We start from the raw sequence: 16,334 nt of genomic DNA, 5'->3' as shown, positions 1-16,334 counted from the left end.
GTGAGAGAGAGAGCACAAGGAGGTGGGACAGATGGAGAGAGAGGGAGAAGCAGACTCTCTGATGAACAGAAAGCTTGATGCAGGGCTTGATCCTAGGACCCTGAGATCAGCACCTGAGCTGAAGGCAGACACTTAATCGACTGAGCCCCTGTTGAATATATTTTATACATTAAAAACAGTCATTGTGTAAGAAAGGAACCAGAATATAGAATTTAACCAGTTTGAAACAAGAACCAAAAGGAACTTTCAGAAATACAAATACGAAGATTGAGAATAGCCCTTCTGGTGGAAGAGTTAAGTAGCAGATTAGATAAAAATGAAGATAATATTAATAAACTAAAAAATAGATCTAAAGAAATAACCATAATTTAGAAAACAAGTTGGATGAAAATATGAAAGTGAGTGAAGATTTACAAAGGATACTACCAAGAAGGAGTAGTGAGTTAGTAGGAAGGCGATATTAAAAAGGACAACAACTGCTAAGATTTTCCAGAATTTAATTCAATCACTTCTTCTTAGTCCAACAACTCAAAAAGAATAAATACAATTTAAAAAAATTCACTCATAAACATTTGATGAAATGACCAAACCAAAGATAAAGAGATCTGCAAAGTGACCAGAAAAAATTCAAATCATCCACAATGGAATGACAATTAGGTTGACTGCCAATTTTGCTAGCTTCTTAACGGAAATAATTGAGAGCAGAAAAAAATAGGTTATTACCTCCAAGGTGCTAGAAAGTGCTTAGAGAAAGAGGGCTGTCGATTCAGAACTGTATATTGAACAAAATTGTCTTCTGAGAACTGGCGGTAGGGTGAGAAGTGGGTGATTTTACAAGCATAGTCTTATCAATAAAAGAATTTCTAAAGATGTACTCCAGTTTTAAAATTTATTTACTGATTTGTTTGTTTGTTTAGGTGTGGAGCCCAATAGGGTGCTTGATCTCGTGACCCTAACATCAAGACCTGAGATGAGCTCTAGAGTATAACCAACTGAATCACCTAGGCGCTCCAGGTTTACTCCATTTTTAATAGAAAACATTTTGGAAAAAACGGTATTTCCAGTCAGATGATCTGAAAGCAAGACAGAAGCAAAAGAAAAATAATAAACATGTCATATGTTTAAGGTAAATGTGAACAAAGTAATTGATTGCTAAACTCTATTTTTAATTTAAGAAATTCCTTTCATCAAAGACACTATAAAGAGAATAAAGAGACAAGACATAAACGAACTGAAGTTATTTGCAACATAATTAAAAATGGATGAACAACTTTGTAAGTAAAACTGGTTTGTTCACATGCCTTATATTTTTCTTTGAATAAAGAAAATTCCTAGGACCCAAATTCCCAGGAAATTGGGACCTAAAAAATGAGTTATTTTATGCTTGCTAATGTCAATTGCCAGATCATTTCATAAGTTTTAATCACCTTATAATATGAATTTTATATAAAGAATATTCCACCTGCTTGCTATTATTTTAATTAGAGATTTATTTTACATTAAACATTTTCGTGGAAAGTGAATCTCAGATTACATTAGTTTCATAAATGATTCTGAATATCTTATGTACTCATTTAGTCATTATTACTACCACTATCCCTTATTTTTTGAAATGTCAGTTTATGCCCTTTGCCCTTGATTAAGGTATTAGTGCTCTATTCCTAATTCATTTGAAGGAAATGCTTAAATATTTAGAATATTCATCTGAAGTATCAAAATTATCAAACCCCAAATTAAATTCTTCTTGATTAAAATTACAAGCAGCCATAGATCCCAATGGAATTTAATGATAAATCATGAGACAGAATGCTATTTAGTGCTGGGCTGATTTTTACCCTTTCCAAGGTAGTTAAAACTTACAGAGAAGGCAGTAGACAATGAAGGAAGAGCAAAGCTGGAGGACCAATCAAATAGGACAAGGACTTATTTAGAATTAAATATACATGCTCTGTTTGTTCTTACCAGTAATTAGTGGCTGCCCCCCCCCTTTTTTTTCTGATCCTGACATTTAGAAAAAAAGAAAAAACATTTTCTCAGATTCCTTCATTAATTAAAATATTTTGATTGAATAACAATCATACAACAAGCACTGTTCTAGAAACTAGGGGATTCTACAGTAGGATAAACAAGGATCCTTGTTGTCAAGGCACTTTTACTATGATGGGCAATTAAAAAAGATGAACAAGGGTGCCTGGTTGGCTGTCGGTTAAGCATCCAGCTCTTGATTTCAGCTCAGGTCATGATTCGGGGTTGTGAGATGGAGTGGGGTCCAGGTTGGGTGTGGAGCCTGCCTAACATACTGTTTCTCTCCCTCTCCTTCTGTGCTTCCCCCCAACCCCGAAAGAGAGAGAAAAAGAAAAAGAAAATTAACAAATAAAATATATAGGGTGTCAGTGATTTCTTCTGTAGGGAAAAATGAAGTAGAGAAGGATGATGGGGGTAAGGTTAAAGGGTAAGGAGAAGTTTCAACTGTTCAAATTCAACCAATAAGGTCCCCCCCCCCCATATCTCAGCTATCGAGTATTTAACTTTTATTATGACCACTATATCAGAATATTTTTCTTCAGGAAAACAGACATCACTTCATGCGTTTCAAACAGAAAGAGGTGCTAAGAGAAGTACTGGAAGGGCTTGAGGAGAAATGTACAGATCAGAGGAAGATACCACTGATGAGGTCCGCTGCCTTCCATGAGCAGGTGGGATACAAATCTCTCCAGGCCCTTAATCAGTGAAGGCGCCTGCTGCTGCCAGAAGGAAATAGCACTTCTCTTTTTCTCAGCGTTTTGAAGCTCACACATTGGAACTAAAGCCTGTTGGTGAGGGATTCTGGGAATTATAGTTTCTACGCTCCTGCTTTCATTCCAAGAATATTCCGGAAGGGGCCTGCTGAGCCTCAATGGACAAGACTCTCTGATATAACAACAGAGTTTGAAATAAATTTTATTATTGTAAATACTGCGTAGGTGTGTTTTTGATCAATTAGCCCATGCAATATATTTGCTACAGGATATTGCATTTACTCATCTGAGGTGTAAATAAACCCACCAGTTTTGAGTTAATTAGCCAGAAGTTCAGAGCACAGAGATGGTAGTAGAAAAAGAGCACATCACTCATGTCACCGGTCATCGGAGGCATTGGAAGGGTCTCCTGGAGCAAAGAGGAGATACAAATCACGTGAGGATGGCTTTCAGAGGAGACGGTCTTTGAAGCTTGTTCCTGAAATGACAGTTGAGAGAACATGGCAGCCCAGCAAACCAGCCATGGAGATTGATCCTGAGGGAGAAAGTGGTTCATCATGGCGGATGACCTAAATCGATTTTTTTTTTTAAAGATTTTATCTATTTATTTGACAGAGAGAGATCACAAGTAGGCAGAGAGGCAGGCAGAGAGAGAGGAGGAAGCAGGCTCCCTGCTGAGCAGCGAGCCCGATGTGGGACTCGATCCCAGGACCCTGAGATCATGACCAGAGCCGAAGGCAGCGGCCCAACCCACCGAGCCACCCAGGTGCCCCCCTAAATCGATTTTTGTATAAAGTATTACCACGTGTTGAAGGGCTCCATGCTATCTTTGTGTCGGATAGAGATGGAGTGCCTATTATTTAAGTGGTCCATGGTAATGCTCCAGAGTACACCTTGGGACCGGATTTTTTATCCTTTGCCTTTGCAAACTAAGAGAGCAAACTTGGACTTAACGGGACTCATTGTCAGCCTAGAAAAGGAGCTTGTGGGCACCTGGGTGGCTCAGTCGTTAGGCATCAGCCTTTGGCTGGGGTCATGATCCCGGGGTCCTGGGATCAAATCCCCTGTGGGGCTCCCTACTCAGAGACGAGCTTGCTTCTCCCTCTTCTCCTCCCCCTGCTTGTGTTCCCTCTCTCATTGTCGCTGTCAAATAAATAAGTAAAATCTTAAAAAAAAAAAAAAAAGACCTTACTCCATTATTTGAAGAATCGACAAGTTGTGGAAGTTACTTAATCAGGCAGTGGTTTAGATATACACCCTATTTTCGTTATAACAGATACAATCAATCCAACAATCTTTAGACCACAATAATACTTGTATGCATGTATTCAAGAAAGGGCCCCTTTTTCCTACTTAAAGAAAGAAACTGCAGACAGAGTTTATGGACAGATTGATTGTTATCTTTTCTTGTGTAAGGTCTTTTCTTATGTAGGAAGATCTCAGGATATCACAGAAATGGTTCAGTACATCACAGCTCCCATGAAGTTAGCCCAGTCACCAAATATGCATGAGATTCTGTTTAGTGGGTCAGAATCAAAAGGGTGCTTTGATCTACTTGAGCCATTATGTTCTTCTTAATCTATAACATGCCCAAGATTGCAGAATGGAAGCGGATCCTTTTTATTGCAAATAATAACAAGGATATATTCTTCTTTCTTTATATTGTTTTACTTCCTTGCATTGAATGTGAGGAAGATGAAATGGCTTAGTAGAAGTAATAAAGTCAGTACAACCACAAAAGAAAAGAAGAAAGAAAGAAAGAAAGAAAGAAAGAAAGAAAGAAAGAAAGAAAAAGAAAGAAAGAGCGGGCGGGCAGGTCAGAGGAGAGCACTGAGGAGAGGTAGAGTTGAGGCTGAGAGAAAAGGCAGCTCTATAGGCATGCCTGAATGAGCTGGCTGGTATACCAAGAACTTTTAAAGCATCAAGAGCAATAGGAATGTTAATTTAATCCACTGTATTTCAGATTTTTTCATTAAGTTCATATATTGAAACATTCTACCATTTCAGGAGATAAACTAATGCCATTAATGATAATGTTTCAACTAATTGATTGATTCTTTCACCTGATTCAATAATATGTCTTTAGTTGCCTATTGACCTAACTGTTGGGAATTATCCCGCACCCCAAAAACCTGATCTAATTATGGCCCTCCAGGAGTTTATGGTTTAAAAATGGAAAGGAAAATCGAAAAATAGGTCATGATCCCTGGGTTCTAGGATTGAGCCCCACATCGGGCTCTTTGCTCAGCAAGCAGCCTGCTTTCCTTCCTCTCTCTCTGCCTGCCTCTCTGCCTACCTGTGATCTCTCTCTGTCGAAAAAATAAATAAAATCTTTAAAAGAAAAAAGAAAAATAATTGCAATACAGGAATACAAATGCTATGATAGAAATGTTCAGAGGGTGCTTTAATAACCAATGAAGGGTCATGAACAATTTCAAAGAGTTGATGATATTTGAATCTGAGAATTTGGGGCTATCTGATAATTTTCTAGGTGGAAGTGTAAATTTTTATTCCAATTTTATAGACTAGGAATTGAAGCTCAGAGAGGTTAAGTAACTTTATGAAGTCATACAGTATCCAGTATAGTGCCTGGAACAGAATAGGAACTCCTAAGTATCCTCATTTATTGAATGGATAGAAGGATGAAGGATGATTTAGATCACATTATTATTGTATTTACTGAAGTTTTCTAAGATCTGTATTTTCAAATTTCAGAAAATGCTTCACACTTGATTCAGATTCTTTTTTAAAGATTCATGATGTATTTTTTTTAAAAAAAAAGACAAAATTCTTAATGTGATGATAACCTACCAAACAATAACAATAATAATAGAAAGAACAAAGAAATTGGACCTGCTTGAAAGGCATGCATAATTATGTTGGATGATCATAACAAAGGGAACCAAGAAGGCAAGGCAAAACCTTTAAGAAAATTCACAAATACATTCACACATTTTAATTATGGTTTTATGTAATTAAACAAATTTTATTAAGAATTTCCAAATATTTTCTGTCTGCTTTCCCCATATATTTGTTATCTAAGATAGAGATCAAATATATAAGAACCGGGGATGCCTGGCTGACTCAGTCTGTTGAGTGCCTGCCTTCAGCTCAGGTCATGATCCTAGAGTTCTGGGGTCAAGTCCTGCATGGGCCCCTTGCTCAACAGGGAGCCTGCTTCTCCCTCTCCTTCTGCCTCCCCGCCTACCACCCCCCCACCCCCGCTTGTGCTTTCTTTCTTCTTGTTGAATAAATAAATAAAACTTTTTAAAAAGCAAAATAAATAAATAAATAAATAAAAGTAAGAAAATACATAAGAACCAACTGAGACTGTTACTTTTACAGAATAGTTATTTTATCCTAGAGGCCATGGAAAGTAAATAGCCAATGTCCAGGAAGTTTTGATGAATTATCAAGTAAAATTAAGTATTTATTTTTTTATAAACATATATTTTTATCCCCAGGGGTACAGGTCTGTGAATCACCAGGTTTATACACTTCACAGCACCCCCCAAAGCACATACCCTCCCCAATGTCCATAACCCCACCCCCTTCTCCCAAACCCCCTCCCCCCAGCAAAGGATTTTATTTATTTATTTGACAGACAGAGATTACAAGGAGGCAGAGGGGTAGGCAGAGAGAGGAGGGAAAGCAGGCTCCCTCCTGAGAAGAGAGCCCGATGCGTCGCTCTATCCCAGGAACCTGGGATCAGGATGTGAGCTGAAGGCAGAGGCATTAACCCACTGAGCCACCCAGAAACTCAAAATTAATTATTTTAATCATAGTGGAGCAGCAAGAGCATCTTTATCTTATTATTTATATGTGTTTCTTCTACAAATAATGACTATTTTATTTTGGGTGTTAAAATCGGTAAATTAAAATAGAAATTTGGTAGATAGAAAAACATAATAATAGTAGTAAAATTGCTGTCTTAATTTTTCCTTCTAGATTTAGAATGGTCTTTATTATTTTTTTTTAAAAATATTTTATTTATTTATTTGACAGAGAGAGATCACAAGTAGGCAGAGAGGCAGGCAGAGAAAGAGAGGAGGAAGCAGGCTCTCTGCCAAGCAGAGAGCCCGATGCGGGACTCGATCCCAGGACCCTGAGATCATGACCTGAGCCGAAGGCAGCGGCTTAACCCACTGAACCACCCAGGTGCCCTAGAATGGTCTCTAAAACTATCAGCTGAAATATGGAAATAATTTTTTTTTAAGATTTTATTTTATTTATTTGACAGACAGAGATCACAAGTAGGCAGAGAAGCAGGCAGAGAGAAAGAGAGGAAGAAGCAGGCTCTCCGCTGAGCAGAGAGTCCGACGCGGGGCTCGATCCCAGGACCCTGGGATCATGACCTGAGCTGAAGGCAGAGGCTTTAACCCACTGAGCCACCCAGGCGCCCCAGGAAATAATTTATAATGCAAAATAATTTAACATATTTGGTAATAAACTTGAACTGGCATTTCTGTATGGAAAATGAGTAAAAGAGGCAGTTATAATTAGTAAATAGAAATCTTGGCTATATTAAATTATTTAAAAACAGAAGTGGTGATAGGTCCTAGGTTGGCAGGATTACTTGTCTAAACTGAGTCATTTATGAGAATGAAGAGTTTACTAACAATTATTATGTTGGGATGATAGACATAAAGCAAGAACTTATCTGGGCCAACTTTCTCTATCTCCTTCCCCCATTAGCACTCCTGTGCCCCCCACCTTCCACTCCCTACAGTGTGGTAAGATTGTCAGAGGATATACTTATTGAACACAACCCTCTGCTCACGTCGCCCACGTGCTCTTCCAGACTGTCAGATGTTTCAAATTTGGAATCCTTCCTTAATTTGCCATCTCTCCAGTCTTATCATGGAGGGTTCTTTCATCTTCCATTCCACTCAGGACGTCTTCTTCCATCTCTACAATGTCAAAATCATCATGTACCAGTTAGCCATATTGTTCTTGTCTATGGTTTCAGCAGTTAAATGAAGTGAGATTAGCAGCAGCTCCAAACGCTACATAAACGTGGCTCATAGAGATTTGGGGCTTTGTGGTCAATGGATCTGAGGAAAGGGAGGATGGAGAAACAGGGAACAATGGTCTCTGGAGAATGGGATTTTCTGTGTTTGAAGTCCATGGTTCAAGAGGCCAAGAGTCCAAAGTCAAGGTGTTGGCGGGTAGGCTCTGAGGGAGAACTCCTTCCATGCCTCTCTCAGAGCTTCTTCTGGCTAGGAAGGAGCAATGCTTAGCCTTGCATGGCTTTTTTGCTGCCATCACTTCAATCACTGTCTCCATCTTACTGGCATCCCCCCTGTGTCACCATGTCATCAACTTTTCTGTTGCTGATAAAGGCACTTTTCACTGGATTTAGGGCCCATCCTATTCCGGGAAGTTCTCATTTTGAGATCCATATCTTTTTTTTTTTTTAAAGATTTTATTTATTAATTTGACAGAGAGAAATCACAAGTAGATGGAGAGGCAGGCAGAGAGAGAGAGAGATAGGGAAGCAGGCTCCCTGCTGAGCAGAGAGCCCAACGTAGGACTCGATCCCAGGACCCTGAGATCATGACCTGAGCCAAAGGCAGCAGCACAATCCATATCTTAATTATATCTGCAAAGACCCTTGTTCCAAATAAGGTCACATTCTGAGGTTGCAGGTAGACCTATCTTTGGGGGGCTACAATTCAACCCCGTATGACAGAGTTAACAGTTGGAAAATTCTCATGTAAACTCTAATTTGCTTGAAGGTTTGGCAGAGGGTTCCAGAACGATTTTGTCATAAACACAAGAAACAAGGAATTTAGGAAAGATGACATCTAACTGTATCCTATTCATCTCTGTATCATGTTGTGATAATGTGATAATAGTTATTTTATGCATTTGTAGTATTGATAGTCTCATAAAATTATCACTGCATTTTGTGCTATATACAAACAATAGAAATAAAACATGTTCCTTATTTTTTTCCTTCTTAGTGGATTTAGTTTGTTATTTTATTGGAAAGATCAATGTCGTTCTAAGAGATACTCTCCCAGAGTATTATAATTCTAAAGAAATTAATCAGCTTCAAATAAACAAGTTACAAAATTTAAAAATGAGGAAAAGAGCAATTTTTACTTAATATGAACACATTAATTATTATAATATATTTCTTATTAAAAATATATATTCAAGGTGAAAAATGAATAATAACTTCAGTTTTACTAAAATGTAAAAAAAATTGCAACAGTGTCAAATCTTGGGCCTGAATTTTATTTTGTGGCATATGTTTTTTGTATTATTTAAAAACAAACAATTTTTTTATATATTTCCTTTAGGAATAAAGTTGCTTAAAAATTCCTAAAATTTTAATTAACCAGACTGAACCAGGGAAATCCTGGCAAAGGAATTTGTATGCAACAAAATTTGGTTTATTCTTAGGCATCCACTTATATTGATGTGTTTCTTTGTGCATCAGGATAGGACTGTTTCTATATATATCTATTTATAATATGTATATTTTACCACATCTGTTAATCTTTGAATATTGTAAACAAATCTTAGTGGTACTGTGTTTACCATAGACTGATATTTCTTTTTCAAACTACTTGTTATAAATCTCCTTTTGGGCTCACAGCTCATTCTGTGTGTATGTCTGCCAGTTTGTCTCTCTTTCCCTTTCTACATCTATTTCTCTCTCTCATCCCACATACTATGTATAAAACATATTACATGTGATTATGTAATTCAATATATGCCTATATATGTAACTTTCTGTTAATGTTTATAACCCCATTGTCTATAACATATATGTATATATATACATACATCTATATATTTGTCTACTTAATTAACATTTTCACCAATAAAACATTAAACTTCATTAAAGCTTTTCCAGAATGCTCTTTAGCTACTAGTTTCTTTTTTTATTTTAAGATTTTATGTATTTATTTGAGAGAGAATGAGAGATAGAGGAAGAGAGAGGAGAGGTCAGAGGGAGAAGCAGACTCCCTGCTAAGCAGAGAGCCCAACGTGGGACCTGATCCTGGGACTTTAGGATCATGACCTGAGCCAAAGACAGATACTTAATCAACTGAACCACCCAGGTGCCCCTAGCTACTTATTTCTTAAAACTATTTTTGCACTTATCTTCGAAGTAAGCTTTTAATTTTTTTCTCTGTTATAATAGTTTTCTTTTTTTTTTTTTATTTTTTATTTTTTTTTTTAAAGATTTTATTCTTACAGTAGAAAGCAGGCATTGAGCCTTTATCCCAGGACCCTGGGATCATGACCTGATCAGAAAGCCACCCAGATTAATAGTTTCATCTTCTTACTTAAAAGCATATTCCTTTAATGTATTATCAGAAAGCCAGATTAATAATTCATCTCTTTCACATTTAAAAAAAATTTTAATTTTCTTCATTTATTTTAAAATTTTATTTATTTATTAGAGAGAGGGAGAGCGTGCGCACACAGAGCAGACTCCCCATGGAGCAGGGGCCCAATGAGGGACTCGATCCAAGAATCTTGGGATTATAATCTAAGCAGAAGGCAGACGCTTAAGCGACTGAGCCACCCAGGCGCCCACATTGTTTTTTTGTTTTGTTTTGTTTTTGTTGTTTTTGTGTTTTTTGGCTGCTAGCATTTTTCTTTGCATTTTAAATAGGAGGCATGGTCAAACAGTTGATTTTATAATCTGAGTTGTGGTAAAATGGTCACTTCTGTTAAAGTAAAATTTTGAACTTTCTCTTGTTCAACTTTTAAGTACTTATATTAACCCTTTAAATATTGGGCAACTGTATATGCCAATGAAACATTAAGTTGGATGGAAAAGCCAAAACTGGTTACCTAAATTGCTTTTGATCATTTTAATATCTTTCGTTATATACAAAAGCATTCCAACTTAAATTCTGATTATTTTTATTGAGATGATTAGTTTTCAAGAGCCTCTCCAGACAAAGTGGTTCCCACCAAAGTGAAAAATCTCTCATACAGTAAATCATAATCCAAAATCATAATGGAAGAGCACAGAACCTATGAAGTTTTTCACTGGAAGTAATACCAACAGATGCTATCAGGACTGCTGGGTTGTACTGGGAAGGTACTTAGGAAAGGTGAGATCCAACTGTACCCCATCCATCTCTGAGATTCTGTAACTGTGATAATATATTTTGGCTATGCCAGCATTTCAGTAACACCTTGAATTTCAATGTAACACTCATTTATTATTTAATAATAATGCAACACAAAACTTTTGGAGGAAAAAAATGATCAATAGAGAGAAACTTAAAAATAAAAATTAAAATCTCATGGAACATTCACCATTCAGAACAAACCTGTATCATATTTTGGCATATATATCCTTACTATTTTATTCATTCACATGCCTACCATAAAACTTCAAATAATGCAGAAATAAAACCATATTTCCCTTCTTAAAATGAGATTACATTCTCCTTAGTATTAATTACTCCAAATATGTCTTTACTCATGAGTAATTAATGCAGATAAATTCCCAGGAATATAACTGTTGGGTCAAAGATTATTATTGTTTTTAAGCTACAGTTGTTTTTTAAACCACTTACAGATTTTGAAAGAACTATTTCCTCTAGTATTAGCAACAGTCCTCCTGTGGAAATGGGAGCACAATTATCAGGTATAATAATATTGCCATTATAAATATATAGTTAATTATTTAGATAATTTTTTGGAATAAAACCAAAGCAAGAAGTCTGTGGACAATAGTTGTTCAGAACCCATGCTGAGTAAAGTGTCACTAAATGTTTCTGCATATGCCATCAGAGGGCACAGAGAAAGGAACAAGTTCAAGGCTCATGGGATTCAATATTCTTAGAAAAAACCATAGTCTGTACAATGCTTTGGGGAAAGTTATAAAATAAGATGTATGACACATGAGAACTAAAAAGGAAATAAAACAGATTTGCAAAACTCTCTGGACATATTCATCTCCTTCACATGAACCTTGCCATTTCAAAATCATGTCTAGTTTTCTAAAAATTTGTAATCTTTTTTTTTCTACCTGTCCTGACATATACAAAACAAAACTAACAAACAAAAAGTTAAAGGTAAGCCCAGGTTTTTTGTTGTTGTTGTTTGTATTTTTGTTTTGGGATTTTATATGTTTGAGACAGAGAGTATGAGAAAGGGGAGGGTCAGAGGGAGAAGCAGACTCCCTTCTCAGCAGGGAGCCTGATGTGGCCTGGATTCCACAACCCCAGGATCATGATCCAAGGCAGATGCTTTTTTTTTTTTTTTTTTTAAGATTTTATTTATTTACTTGACAGACAGAGATCACAAGCAGGCAGAGAGGCAGGCAGAGCGAGAGGGGGAAGGAGGCTCCCCACTGAGCAGAAAGCCCTATGTGCGGCTTGATCCCAGGACCCTGAGATCATGACCCGAAGGCAGAGGTTTAACCCACTGAGCCACCCAGGTGGCCCCCCAAGGCAGATGCTTAACCAATGGAGCCACTCAAGCACCCAAGCCCAGTGTTGTCTTGACACCAGTTTGACTAAAGAACAGAGAACCTACATCAGCTTTTCTCAATTGGAACTAGGACAAAATTAAATGGTGAGGCCTTGAAATTATCCATGGTATGTAATGAATGATCTTTCCTAGGCATGGAGAATGATATTAGTTATAGAACATTCTTTGGAGACTAGGGCTTGCATGGAATACTAGTGGAGAAAGGCTAGCCTATGAGATTCATGTGCCTATGTGACCCAAGCACAGGACTAAGGCATGGGAATAGAATGGCCACATGGAAACATGAGGTCACCACATTAGCCCTGCAGATGCCTGCGCAGGGCGATAAGGGAAGGAGCAGGCATGTTCTGGCAGCCTGTCTGATTATCACCAAAGGAACTGGTATTAGCACGACTTGCACAATGGCCCACCCCTGTGCTTGTCCCCGTCCAGAATAAAGAATATCCTTAGTTGTGGGATAGAGAGACATAGATTGTGGAAAGGTCAAGTAGCATGTCTTGTTTGTCCCTAGAGCCGGGGCACAGCAAGGGTACACCACTGGAACTCAGGAAACATGGTGTGGAGGACAACAAACTATTAGACACCTTCATTCTTTAGTTTCCACGAATTGGTCACTATTTGAGCCTCTTTTTCTCCACATATAAAGTAGAGAACATGATAACATTTACTTCAAAAGATTGCCTCAAGGATAAAATCAAATTCTGTCAGTAAAGATATTTTTGTGAACTTTAGAATTCTAAATAAGGGATTAGAAAACAGCTTACATGGGATCTACTTCTCTGAAAAAGAGAATAAGTTAATTCTTTGTTGTCTGGCTAAATTGCAGTACACGTTTCCTCACTGAAATGTTGTGTAATCAAGTACAAATAATCTGTACCATAAATAATCTGTACCATAAAATAATCTGTACATAATTTTCCCCATGAGATTCAAAAATGTTATTTTAATTTTAAATGAAAAAATGAATCCCACAAAAAACCTTATTTTTCCAAGAATAAACTTTGTTCTAAATAGGTTGTCTTCAGGGACACCTGGGTGGCTCAGTTGATTAAGTGTGTACCTTCGGCTCAGGTCATGATCTCAGCAATCTGAGATCAAGCCTTGCATTGGGCTCCCTGCTCAGTGGGGAGTCTGCTTCTCCCTCTTCCTCTTCTTCTCTATTCTGCCCATGTTCTTGTTCCCTCTGCTCTTCCTCTCTCTCAAATAAATAATCTTTAAAAAAAAAAAAAAATAGAACCTTCAAATAGGTTGTCTTCAGTTGGCTTAAACAATTTTAAGTTGACTGGTTTTATACGATTGGAAGAATTTTAAATGGGTTTATGACAAATCCCTTAACAACTGGCAGTCATATTGTCAAATGCTGACATTTTGGGCATAAAGGGAACATCACTATTGCAAAAGTATAGCCTCAGAGATTACATGTATCACTAGATCCAAAAAATGTCTTCCATAGATAGACCCTCTCAAATTCAGTCTTTAAAATGTAAACAATTTTGTTTCCAAGTAATAAATGCCTTTGTCTCATATGTTAATTTTGCATAAGATTTAAACAAAGAAGACGTTTATGTTTAGCAACATTATCTAACCTGCATTTGTTTAGCTAAGCATTGTGATCTTTTATGAAAATTTTAATATTTTAGAATTTAAGTGTGATAATTTTTAAAATTAATTGTTTTAAGATATTATTTATTTATTTGACAGACAGAAATCACAAGTAGATGGAGAGGCAGGCAGAGAGAGAGAGAGGGAAGCAGGCTCCCTGCTGAGCAGAGAGCCCGATGCGGGCCTCGATCCCAGGACCCTGAGATCATGACCTGAGCCGAAGGCAGCGGCTTAACCCACTGAGCCACCCAGATGCCCCTAAAATTAATTTCTTAAAGACTGTTTTTTTAGAATGGTTTCAGGCTCACAGCAGAGTGGAAATGAAGGTATGGAGATTTTTATTTTTAAAGATTTATTTATTTATTTGAGAGGGAGAGCAAACAGGGGAAGGGGCAGAGGAGAGGGAGAGACAGAATCTCAAGCAGACTCCCCACTGAGCACGGAACCGGACCTGGGGCTTGATCTCACAAACCCGAGATAATGATCTGAGTCAAAATCAAAAGACCAGTGCTTAACCAATTGAGCCACCCAGGAATCCCCAGAGATTTTCCATATGCCCTTTGCGCCTACGCATGCATAGACTCCCCCGTGGGGTACATGCCCCTCCCCAGTGATACATTTCTTATAACTGATCAAGGAACATTGCCACTGCAAAGTGCATAGTTTCACTGGGATTCACTCTTGGTGTTACATGTTCCATGGGTTTGGACACATATCTAATGACATATATCTGTTATTATAGTATCACCCAGGGTATTTTCCCTGCCTTTGCTGTGCCTTGACAGACAATTTAAATCTTTAGACAGCGATTTTAAAGAGGTCCATCAGGGGCACCTAGGTGACTCAGCCAATTTTGTGTCAAAGTATTGATTTTGGCTCAGGTCATGATTTTGGGGTCCTGAGATTGAGTCTGCTGTTGGGCTGGGTGTGGAGCCTGCTTGAGATTCTCTCTCTCTCTCTCTGTCTCCTTCTGTGTCACTCTCCCTCTCCCTTTCTCTTTCTCTTAAAATAAAAAAAAAAAAAGTTGTCCATCAGTACCATTCTTTTGTCTGCCATCTGAAAGTGCATCATGTCAGTTTCCAACAGCTATTGTTGAGAACGGAATAAGAGTTTTGAAGCAGGAATAAGTAAAATTTTAAGCACTTAAAAATTCTATACCCTTTTGCATTTGTCGTATATCTGTTCATACTTGGAAAGTGTAAAAATTGCTTCATAACAACTGTAGCTAAAAATTCAAGAATGTCCAAGTATATTCTACTGTAGTTAATGCAAAAAATAAGTTGTGCACATGTGTTGTAAATAGATCATAAGTGTTTTACTGAGCTTAATTATACACAAGATTTAAGACACTGCAATATGTGTAGGTGAGATTTTATTCCTGTGATATTTTTAATTCTATTCTTGAAACTTTATATGAGGCATTTTAACAGCACAATCTCTAAGCTTCAGCTGGATGAATAAATCCTATATTCAAATATATTGTTATGTTATTTATTCAGATAGGAAATGTTATTAAAAACTATTATAGTGTGGAGGACCACAGGGGAAGGGAAGAAATCAGAGAGGTAGCCAAACTATGAAAGACTCTGGACTCCAGGAAACACACTGAGGGTTACAGAAGGGAGGAGCGGGGGGGATCGGGTAACCTGGTGATGGGTAATAAGGGGGATATGTGTTGTGATGAGCACTGGGTGTTATATGCAACTAATGAGTCATTGAACACTACATCCAAAACTAATGATATACTACATGCTGGTTAACTGACTGTAATAAAAAAAATTAAAATTAAAAAAATTGTGGATTTAGCTTCATATGCTTAATATTTATAAGAAAGCTTACTTCTTTTAATAAAAAACCATTGTTGTAAACAACACAAAGCTTCTTGATTATGCACATCTCGTAGATTCTTTTTTTGAGATAGGTGGAGATTAGCCATTTTTCTACAACCTTACCACAGGTCATAATGTAATGCACTCTCATAAAACATATATTTATTTAAAAACATTTATTATGTAATGAGCACAAAAACAGTTATTATCAGTTGGTATATAAATTTGATGAGTCCCAGTTTTCTTTTGTCCTGGAAGATACTACTACCTTCACTAGTTTTACAAATGTCTCCTTAGAGGCATTTGTTAAAAATATTCTACAGGTAAAATTCTCTTACTCTCAGAGTTGGCATCAGACAACTAGAATATAACCCTGTGATAGACACAAAGTTATTTAGAGATTAAGCCTCAAGCCCCACCTTGGAGAATTAGGGTTTGCTCAGAGAAGAGTGGAAAATGTCTGTATGATATTAGGCAGTTCACTTAGCTTGTATATTATTGACTTTGCCAATGAGAGTCCATTTGTAGCATTAATTAGAAAGTAGTACATAGGAAAACCACAAGTACAGGTTTACGCAGGAGTGTCCCACATGACCTATGACTGTTCCTGTTTATTCTTATAATCCCTTTGTCGCAACTGGATTCATGTCAATATAGGGTTCTCATTTTTTAAAAGTGCAGTGTTATTATT

The sequence above is a fragment of the Mustela putorius genome, unplaced genomic scaffold, assembly GCF_011764305.1.
Source record: "Mustela putorius furo isolate JIRA1106 unplaced genomic scaffold, ASM1176430v1.1 tig00000056_pilon_pilon_pilon, whole genome shotgun sequence".
Classification (NCBI taxonomy): Eukaryota; Metazoa; Chordata; class Mammalia; order Carnivora; family Mustelidae; genus Mustela; species Mustela putorius.
This window is presented reverse-complemented; position numbering follows the sequence as displayed.